Below are 10193 nucleotides of genomic sequence, written 5' to 3'. Positions count from 1 at the left end.
CAGGAACATTTCCCTGATGCTCATAAAGACTCAGCATTGCTTGAACTTGATTTTTGGATTAAAAAAAAATGTTGTTGTCCTTCAAGTTTTTAATATGAAAAATTTCAAAATTACATAAAAGTAAAGAGGATAATATAACGAAATTCTTATGTACCCAGTAAAAGCTTTGGACCCTGTGTCCCGTGAGCCAAGGGCAGTCGGAGACCCAGCATTCTCAGCAGCCCCGCAGTTGAGGTCAGCCTTCCCTCCCACAGGTCAGGGTTGGGTGGAGGACAGGAGTCCCCACGTATCAGCTGTACTCGCAGCAGCTTAGCCCCAGCAGCCAGGTAAACTGGTGGCAAGATGAGAAACGATGACAACCTGTCCCTTCTGAGAAGACAGCCCTCTGACTTGGAGGTGGGGATGAGGGAGCCCTGTGTTTTGGGGTTGCAACAGCCTGGCGTAGAGTTCCTGTCTCACCGAAGTTGGGAAAGTGGGGGCACGTGCCATAGATTCTTGCAGTCCTCACTGAGCTTTTGTAGAATTTCTTGAACAAATGTTTCTTCATTTGCTGGATGCCCTTTGGGTCATTGCTAGAGACTTGAATTTTTTTTTTTCACTATTTTCACTGGAGAGCAGTCCGTGAAGCTCCTGATACTGTTATGCCAGAGGTGGGACTCTGGACTGGGGCTGAGATCTTTATCTAAGGAGAAACCTGTCCCTCATCAGTGATTTGGTCACCCTAAGCCCAGTTCATGCAAGAAAGACAGACTAAATGTTCTACTCCCTCTTAGCATTGTCTCAAACACAGACCAAATTAGAAAACTCAAGCTGCTGCCGACCCATTCCTTCCCATTCCCGAGCCCAGTAAAATGATTTGTGTTACTAGACTGAACTATACTTAGCTGAACCTTCACGGTGAGAGGAATCCAACAGGCATTATTTGGCTTGATTTAAAGAAAATACTATTTTTCAAATGTACATTACATTGCAGAATAACTGCCATGAGAATTTTTTTAAATTTACAACTTTTTTCACTTCCTTAGCCTACATTCAGACATGTCCACCCAAGCAAACACGATTTCCAGTGGTCAGGAGTGGGGTTGAGGATGTGCAGGGCTTAGCTTTCATTTGCCCGTTTTATATGAAGACTCAGGGAAGAGAAGGTCTAAGTATCCGGTAACTCATTAAACTATCTTGTAAAGTGAGTCTCAGACATTGACACATTCTTTTAAGTCCTGCCCATGAGTACAAAGTTACCCTTTGAATCATGACGTATTTGGAGTGAGAAGATATTTGCCACCTGACCCCTGGCCTTTGCTTCTATTTTCAAAGGGAGGTAAAACTTTAGCAGGTTGAAACTTGTTTTACCTTTATTATACTAACCCCTCAAATTTGGATAATCACAAGCAGAATTTAGGGAAGTATGATCTGCATTCAGCATTACAGTTTTCAGGATGCTTTACACTCACTGTTTTGGTTGGTTGGCTGTCTGGCCAACTCAATGGATAAATATTATAACCAAACGCACGCTGGTCTGCCGCCAGGGCTTCAGGAGGCAGGTGCTGATGTAAAGGGAAGTGGTTTTATTCAGGGGCCGGCCACCGGGAAGACGGGAAGACGGAGGACGGTCATCTCAAAGCCCTTCGAAGCATCTCAGGCCTCCTGGCTAGTTTGCACAGAGGAACTGTGGGAAGAGGGGAACTAAGGAATTTCCCGTGACGTGCAGTGTCTCAGCTGGGCTCTTGTGTCATCACACAGTTTCACGGCTCCGTCTGCAGTTCCACTGCTGATATCTGGGAGTGGGACGTGCAGGAGTGTCTCTGCTGGTTCTGATAGGAATCGCCGATGCCCAGTCTTTTGTGGTCAGGGCTGTTCCTTGGTTAAGCAGGAGCTGCAACTGCTGATGTCTTACAAAACACTTACAAGGAAATTTTAATACATGAATTTTCTATGAGTTTGTTAGTACAGCCTAAACTATAATTACCATCTGATTAGTATATTATGTTTATTTCAATCATGGTTACAATTCCCCACTGTCAAGTCTTCCTCCATATCAATAGAGCTATCGATGTCTTTTGAATCTTCTGGGGGAATGAAAAACCTGAGCCTGTTGTAAAGCAAAATCTTATAACTTTATAATATACATTATATGTGTGTGTATATATATATATTTGCTTTTATATGCTTTATATTTCCTTTAATATGTATATATAATACATTATATAACTAATTTTATTTATTTTTTAAATTTATTTTTAGAGAGAGGGGAAGAGTGAGAGAAAGAGGTTGCCTCTTGAATGCCCCTAACTGGGACCTGGCTTACAACCTGGGCATGTGCCCTGACTGGAAATTGAACCAGTGACCTGTGGCTCACAGGCCGGTGCTCAATCCACTGAGCCACCCCAGCCAGTGCAAAAGCAGATATATATTATTAGAGGTACCTGTTGAGCAGATATAATTTTTCCATCATGGGAAAAATAAGCCATAAAGAGCTTTGAAACAATAAAGGCAAGCATTATAAAGAAAAGAATGGTTAAACTTAAATATAAGATTCGTGCTAATATGCTCCAGAGTCCTTGTGGTATACGTGAAAAATAGACTCACAAACCAATCTCCAGTTTCCTCAGAGAGAGGGGTGTGATGCACCAGTGTTTGTTGAATTCCGTTGCCTGATTTGGATGGTACTGGTTTTGCCAGAGCTGAGTCAATGTAAATACAACAAGAAGGCTTGGTAGTCACGCAAACTTCTCCTTGTTCTGCCGGTTTGTAGTCTAAGGCAATTCCATTGCCTAAGAAAACTTTAGCTGGAAAGTCCAGAGATTTCTGAACATTAGCAAGTGAGGTGGCAGTTTTGTTGGCTATGGTGATTAAAGTCTTAGAGAGATTCCGAAGTGCATGCTGATACGCGGCATGTACATTTTTCAAATGTACATCGCATTGCAGGGTAACAGTACCTCTGACGCAATGTTCATCACCATCTGGGATTTCTCCAGGAGGGTCGCAGGCCATTCAGGTGGACATCGATTGCTTGCCCTGGAGTCCCATTTGGCCAAACAGTTTTTTTTTTTTTACTTGCTTGTAGATCTCAGGAAGGAATAGTTCTCCTCTGGGGTCCCTTGGGCAGGTTAAAAGCATCTGGAGTTGGAGTCCGTGTTCCAGTGGGATCTGCAGGTGAAGCTGTGCCTTTCAGGGGAAAGGTTAGTTGGGTGGGCAGTTTGCAGAGCAAGTCCTGTGCCAGCAGAGGGATGGGACATTCAGGTAAAGGGAGGAAGCTGTGTGATGATTTCAGATCCTGAGTTGGCATCTGAAGGCTGGAGGGAGGTTTGTTGCTGCATTGTCTCATTACCTGCTGTGACCAAGGCTGTTGTGGGGGAGTTATTTCTTAGTCACTTTGGTGTTTGGTACAGAGTACGTGACTGCTGTGGCTCCTAAAAGTCAAGCAACGTGTTCCCCATTGTCAGTTGTACTCGAGGCTCCTGTGGGGAAATAATGATTGGTTGGGAGGCGTCTAGAGGAGCCCCTGGGCCTCCTCGTTCATCATCCGAGTCACCATTCCATTTCACCCTCTGCCAGTGTGCCCCTTTTATTCTTTTTTTTTTTTTTCAATGCTCACTGCTAGGCACCCGAGGCTTTCTGCCTTGGTGACCTGCACCTGGTCTATCATCCTTGCTCCAGTCTTGTCTGTGCATAAGTGAAAAATAAAACTTTGAAGGCAATTAACTGAACTAGACATTGAATTAGACATTGAACTAGAGTTTAATGCCTACAACTGTGTATCATAGAGTCTATTGAAACATAATTTCTCCCCCCTAAAAATCATCCTCATTTTTCATCAAAAAGCCAATTAAGGCTAATTCATTTACTGCCTTAAGTCCAATTTCAATTTGGCCCAATTATTTGTGTACAAATAACAGGAATAGCAATTGATCATATAGGCACTCTTAGGTGTGGTTTGCTGGAAGCTTATAAGGAATTTCGAAATCGAGCTTTAATTAGCCCCACGGGGTGGAGAAGCCCAGCCACCCAGTTCCTCAAGTTCTTGAGGTCCCCCCAAATGTCTGGAGGTTCTCTCTTGCCATCTCCCAGGAAAGCAACCTTTGCTCCTTATCTGGAAAGACTGCTGTGAACCTTATGGAATACGCAAGGGGCCAGGCCATTTCTCCAAGGGGATTTTAACAACCTCAAAGCCAATCTTCATTCTTGAAGGCTTTGCTGACATCCAGAGTCTAGGCATGTCTCTCTCAGACATGACATTCCAGTCATAGTCACGGCTAATGAAACCACATTGGAAACTAGCTTTATGTGTCCTATTGGATTTATGCAAATAACCATATCACCATAGGAATAATAATACTCATAACAGTTTCCAAATTCCAGAGGGATCGATTAGGGAAGGAGAAAAATATAAATGCCTCAGTATTGCTCATGAAAGTATAATTTACCAAATTGCTTTAAGAAAAAAAAAACAAGTTTGCTTATCTCTGAAAAAACATTAAAAATTAGCAACATCTTCAACAGAAAGTTATAAAAATTATGATTGTCTTTATTCTGTCCCATAATCAATTTTTGTTCACCCTCATTATTTGCCAGTATTTCTACAAATCCAGATATTTCGTAGAGTTCTAGTAATCTTCATTCAAGTTCAAAAATATTATCTGAAAATTTATTCTCAGAAATATGTAATGCAGAATAAGCCAGAGTCCTTTCCGTGGATATTTCTGAAGATGCAACATTTGTAAATGCATCAGAGTAAAGCATGGACTGTCTCTACATAACAAAAAAACCCCAAAAACCAAAACAAAAAACAACCCCAAAACAAAACCTTAAAATAACATGGTTATAGATTTCATACAATTCACAAAGGAATTTGCTTTCCTGTAACAACATTTTAAGGTAACAATTAGAATTGCAAATGAAAGTATATCAGAATTTGTAGACTCTTGGAGATTTTAATATAATCTCTAGAACACTCATTGTGTTAATTAAAACATGTATGGAAATAGAACATAGTTATTATTTATTTGACAAAACTTTCTATGTACTTTAAGCATAACAAGTAGGTCTACTCAGTTCAAAATTTCTTCTTCGTAAAGAGAAAGAACAAATCCTTGACATACTCCAGGGACCCATTGGAATGACCCAAAGCCGATTTCGAGTCAAGAAAAAGTCTCAACATTTAAACCCTGGGAAGGTTGTCATGTATATTTGACCAGAATATTATATATTGTTACAAAACAGTGTTATTTATTTACCCTAAGTGAGAATAAAGGTATCAAACGTAAATATAGGCTAGCAAAACTTCCAACTGACTTCCCAGAGAACTGATTCCTTTTACCAGCAAAGCCTTTAAAGTTGACGCCTAGAGAGGGAGGTGGGGAAGGGTGGAGTCCCCCAGATAAAGAACTCAGAGAAAGAAATTCCTGCAATCCCTGCCAGGGGCCGGCCTGCCAGCCTTGGAAGGGGCTTGGATTTAGAACCTGGGCCCTCGGTCTTCTCATCCGTTGTACCCCAGTGCCTCTCCGATTCCCTCTCTCTAACGCAGAGTTGACAGACTTAATCACGAAGAAAGGAAGAAGCTACATAGAAACTGACTGACTGAGGGGGGAGGGGGAGGAGCCCTTATTAACCCTTTGTTTCAGCCTCCCAGTGTTCTGAGAGAGGAGGGGCCTTGCTGTCATTTCACTACACTCTGAGCCAAAGGAATCAGGACAATTAAGGTCGAATAGCTGGGCGCTCTAGCCAGAATCACACAGAGTTCCTCTGTACTTCAGCAGACAAGGGGACTTAAGACTTAACCTGTTGGAATGTTGTCCTAGCAGCCTTCTGTTTTTCAGGAAATAGTCTGGATTCTTTCATTCTTTTCTACCTTTTTTTTTTTTTTTTTTTTTTGTGATCTTTACTAGGGGTAGGCCACTTTCTTTGGATCACCATAGTTTTCTGAGCACACCTCCCAACGACATCTGGCCCAGTAGAAGCGGAGGCAATGAAGGCATCTTCAGATATTCTATGTGTCCATGCTCTTCTCCTTGCCAGCCTTCTTTTGTTTTGGTATTGGTCCTAACATCTGGGGTAACAGGCTCCATTCTTCCTTGTTTTTGGATTACAGAAATTCCTCTCCGGTGGGAGAGAGCGTTTCATCCATGGGAGCAGTAATCTTTAAAGAACAGAGTTTATCCAAATGCATTTAAAGGAATTTTTTTTATAAATCAAGGACAGAAATACCTCTGGACTTCATAGAAATGATTAGAGGCTCTTCAGAGTCCAGAGGAATCTGAAAAAAAAAAAAAAAATCTAAATTTTCTCTTTTAGTTGCCAGAAGGTACCAGTGTATGCAATTAACTTGCCCTTCTGTTTCTATGTAGATTAAAAAAATAAAGGGTACCTATTATATGTTAGACAATCAACCCCTTTGTTATCTCAGTAGAGGAGAAAAACGTTCTGGGGGGACAGTGCAACCTCATTTTCAGGAATATAGCTAGAAATTTTCCAGGATCAAGCAGTAAAGTTGTTTGGGACCACTAGGTGGCGATATTACATTATGAAAATGATGTCCTTCAATGTCTGGAAGCCTCTTTTCTGATCACTCTCAGGGTACCTCTCCCCCCTTTCATTTCTCCTCTTATAATCTCTGCAGGGTTCACCACTTGTTTGCTGTCACCTCTCTTGCCAGACTGTGAGTTTCTGTGAGTGGCATCTGTCTCCACTGCACACTTTTACTCCCTATTTAAGTGCCTGGAACATTGTAAATGCTCAGTAATACGTGCTGAATGAGCGAATGAATAAAAAACATGCCGTATCTCCTTTCTGTAGGATATGTGTATAATGTAGCAGTAGGAGCTGAGTGGTACTAAGTAGGAGCTAGCTATAGTGATGAGAAGAAGGAGGGGCATTTGGATGCTACTTGAGCCTGAGTCAGGTTTTGGCATGTGGAGACGTTTGTGAAAGTGGCCTTTAGCTGGAGGGAAGTGACTTGGGTGGGAAAAGTTTGGGGGAGAGGCAAGGAGTGTAGTGTTCCTGTCCGGGATGTGCGAAAGCTGGGACTGGAGACAGCTTATGACTAGATTGCTCAGGGCCTTGAATGTCAGGCTAGAGAGAGCGGACTAACATTTAGAAAATGTTAATCTAATGGCCATGAAACTTGAGTTAGAGAGAGATTGGCAAGACCAGTGAGGTCAGTTCACAAAGATGAAAAGTGATCAGGGCCTGGGTTAAGGTAGGTGGCAATAAGAATGGAGACAAAGGGACATTGTACAAAAGAAGAATGAACAAGTACCTGGAAAGCGGAAAGAGAGGAAGAGGGAGGAGTCAAAGAATTTTCAGCCTGATTCAGTTCGGTGCTGTCATTATCAGAAATTATGAAGTCAAAGGAAAAATCAGTTTAAAGAAAGATCAACTTTTGTGCTGGCTGGTGTGGCTCAATGGATAGAGTGTCAGCCTGCGAACCAAAGTGTTGCTGGTTTGATTCCCAGTCAGGGCACATGCCTGGGTTTTGGATCAGGTCCCCAGTAGGGGGCGTGCAAGAGGCAACCAAACATTGCTGTTTCTCCCCCTCCCTTCCCCTCTGTCTAAAAATAAATAAATAAAATCTTAAATAAAGAATGGTGAACTTTCGATGTAGTTGGAATTCTTGAACATCAAAACATTACAGTAAAGTTATTGTAATACATGCTTTTCACTTACGGAAATTCAATACAAAAATGAAGCACAGGTGGGAGGAAGTCACAGAGAGAATAGAATGCAACTGGTGGGGGCTGTTCCAGCTCTGCTGCTCAGTGAAAGTACATCCCAGAGGGAGTGGGAGATGGGGAAGGTGAATTTGCTGTTCTCATTTTGATTTACAATATCATGTGCATTTTATGGGTGACTAGTGGCTTATTTGAGGGTAATTTTAGCTATTCACAATCTATTTTAGATCAGAATTTCCCAGCAAGATTTGACATTTTAAAATGCGTGCCAGACACTAGGCTGGGCAGTAGGCAGCTACCAAGAAGACACATCTCAGTCACTGCATGAGAGTTGCCCACAGTCCAACTGGGTAGAAAGATATGGAAGCAGATGGTCAGGGCTAGAGACCATGTGGACAGTCAGAGGTGGGTGCGGAGAGGACCAAGTTTGTTGGTGAGTGTGTCAAAGCAGAGGGGGCCCTGGGCCCTGGGGTTGGAGAAGGACCTGAGAGTCAATGTCAGACCAGGTACGAGTAGCAAGAAGAGTGGGTGGGATCTCAGAGGGGAGAATACTGAGGAAGGAGAAGATGCACGACTGAGTAAATGCTCTCTGTAGAAGTCAGGAAGAGTCATAAGATTAAGGAATTATCAGAGAGGTAGGAGGAAAACTGAGGTAAGGTGGATGAAGACTGAGAAGAGTACATAATTTTTGTAATTAGGAAGCCAGCAGTGACCTTTGAACCATTTGAGTAGAGCGATGGGGCAGAAAAAGGGGTCCAGAGTGATGCATGAGAATCTGGAAGCAAAGAGAATACATGCCACTTCTCCCAGTTATGGCTGCAGTAAAACCAGCCTGGGTATGTTCCTGATGAAGTTTCCCTGGAGAATCGTTGGGATCTCTGGATTCCATGACCTCTGCTCCTGTATGGTCTGTCCACTGGAAGGGCAGTGCATCACCACTGGACCCTGATCCAGAAATCGGTCTCTTCCTACATGCGCCCTATATTCAAGCTGCCGTGCAAACCAGTGGAACCGCAGATCTCCACTGTGGTTGTTGCATTTTATACTAAACATATCTATATTATCCATAAGTAAAATCAACATTCCCACGTGACTGCAAATGCTAACTTGCTAATCGCTTCCCTGGAGTTTGCTTCTTGCGATTATCTCATCAGAATTTAGACAAGGCAATATGTAACAGTTTATTCCAGAATGCAGGGAGCTGGGGTGGGGTGGTTAGTTAATGGCTCTTTATCCTAGTTATATTGTTCTTTGGAGGAGATTTAAATAATAGTAAAGAATTCTCCTTTGTTCCCACGTAGTTACCATTTCTGGTGTTCTCTCAATTCCTTTGTGTACATCAAGACTGAAATGATACGGTGTCATTTTCCTCCTGCCTGAAAGACTTGAACAGTTATTTCCTCTAGTGCAGTTTGTCAATGACGAACTCATTTTCCTTTTGTAAGTCTGAGAAAATCTTGATTTTTACCTTCATTTTTGAAAGATACTTTTGCTGGGTAAAGAATTGTAGGTTGGCAGTTTTTTTTCTCTTTTAATACTTTAAGGCTGTTGCTTCACTGTCTTCTGGTATACTTCTGATGAGAAGTCCAATGGCATTCTTATCTTGGTTCCTCTGTATGTAATGTGGGTTTGGTTTTTTTTTTCCTGGCCACTTCACTCTTCACTTTCCTGCACTGTCTGCACTGCTGTTAATCTTATCCCATGCATTATATTTTTCATTTTTAGGTGTTTGATTTTGCCTTTTTTATATCTTCATGTCTCTGCTTAACATGCTCTCAAAGTGCTTCTTAAACATACTGAATATAGTTGTAACGACTGTTTTAATGTGTTATATGCTAATTCTATCATCTGTGTAACATCTGGATTTGTTCCTATTGATTTTTCCCCTTATGGGTCACATTTTCCCGCTTCTTTATGTGCCTAGTAACTTTTTATTGGATACCACACATTGTGATATTATTTTGTTGAGTGTTGGATATTTTCGTATTCCTGTAAATATTGTTGAGCTTGTTCTGGGATGCAGTTAATTTACTTATAAACATTTTGATCCTTTTAGATGGGGTCAGAACTTCGTTTAGTCTAGAGCTAATTATTCTCCCAAATTGAGGCAAGAACCTTTCTCAGTACCTACCCAGAGCCCCAATGAATTAGAAGTCTTTCTACTTCAGCTGAAGAAAAAAAGAACCATCCCTGGTCCTACAGGAGTTTCAAAAATTGTTCCTTTTGATCTCTTCGGGTAGTTCTTTCTCCTGCTTCAACGTACTTTCCTCACAGCCATCAGCTCATCAGCACTTAGCCGAAGCTGCGAGGGGAGACCCGTGGCAGGTCTCCGAAGCTCTCTCCTCGGGCAGCCCCTTCCTCTGTGATACTCTGTCCTGTGGGTTCTGCTGCCTCCTGAACCCCTCAGCTCAGCTAACCGGGGTTGGAGTTGGCCTGGCTCCTTCCCGCTCTCAGAAAGCACTCCAGGCGGTAATAAGCCAGGGTAGTCACAGGGCTCACCTGGCTGCTTTTCTGTTTCTCAGGGAT

Source organism: Artibeus jamaicensis, unplaced genomic scaffold (assembly GCF_021234435.1).
Source record: "Artibeus jamaicensis isolate MK-2021 breed Jamaican fruit bat unplaced genomic scaffold, CSHL_Jam_final scaffold_1964, whole genome shotgun sequence".
Lineage (NCBI taxonomy): Eukaryota > Metazoa > Chordata > Mammalia > Chiroptera > Phyllostomidae > Artibeus > Artibeus jamaicensis.
The sequence above is the reverse complement of the archived record's forward strand: the minus strand, read 5'-3'. Positions refer to the sequence as shown.